Source organism: Oratosquilla oratoria, chromosome 35 (genome assembly GCF_046742065.1).
Source record: "Oratosquilla oratoria isolate Oo_2021 chromosome 35, ASM4674206v1, whole genome shotgun sequence".
NCBI classification, from domain to species: Eukaryota; Metazoa; Arthropoda; class Malacostraca; order Stomatopoda; family Squillidae; genus Oratosquilla; species Oratosquilla oratoria.
In genome coordinates, this window is record NC_134811.1 from 23399375 (window position 1) to 23400457 (window position 1083).

Genomic DNA, 1083 nt, shown 5'->3' on the forward strand with positions numbered 1-1083 from the left:
GAATTCACCTTGAGGTGTTTCGTTTACGAATACCGAGCTAAAATAATTGTTTAAGATATTACACATTCCTTCATTTGAATATTCAAGTTGACCGTCAGCAGATAATAGTGGACCAATGTGATTCCTAACAACCTTTTTATCTCTAATGTAACTATAGAATTCTTTGGGATTCTCTTTGGATTTATCAGCGATGTTCATTTCGTATTGTCGTTTTCTTTTTCTTATTGTCTTTTTTAAATCTCTCTGTATTGATACATAACTTTCATAGTCATTAGATGCACCCGAGCACTTATATTTCTTATAAGCCTGTCTCTTTTTAGCAATACTTTTTTCAGTTTCTTTGTCGAGCCACTTTGGGCGAGCCTGATTTGGGGGACGTCTGTCCTTAAAAGGAATGTAAGTTTGAATCATCTTAGTGAGCGTATTTTGAAATATTTCCCACATCTGATCTACAGGTCTTTCGTTTAATTTTGCCTCCCAATCTGTAAGCTGAAGCTCCTGACGTAGTCCTATGAACTGAGCTTTACTGAAATCGGGTATTATAGAAACACAAGTATCTATTCTAAAATTGTTTAGGAGTTTGAATCTAACTAGGTTGTGATCGCTATTTGCAACAGATTCACCGACTTCTACATCAGTTACCATGCTTTCGCGGCTAGTGATCAAAAGATCGAGTAAGTTTCCATATCTTGTGGGCTCTTTTACATGCTGAATTAAGTAATTGTCACCAAGAAAATCAAACAAGCGACTACCTATATGGCCATGTTCAAGGGTCATCCAATTAATGTCAGTAAAATTGAAATCACCCATTATCAATAAATCCCGGTTGCAGAAACTAGACAGTTCTTGAAATAACAGTTTGTCGTCTGCTAACGATAATGTCTTTGGCCTATATATTACACCTATATTCATTTTTTGTCCATTTGTTTGGGTTAACTCAACCCACAAACTATCATATGCATCCTGTTTCACTTTATCTAAAACACAAGCATGAACATTGTTTTTAACGTACAATAAAACACCCCCACCTTTTTTGTGGTTTCTATCCTGATGAAAGTGTTTAAATCCCGCAATATTAAATTC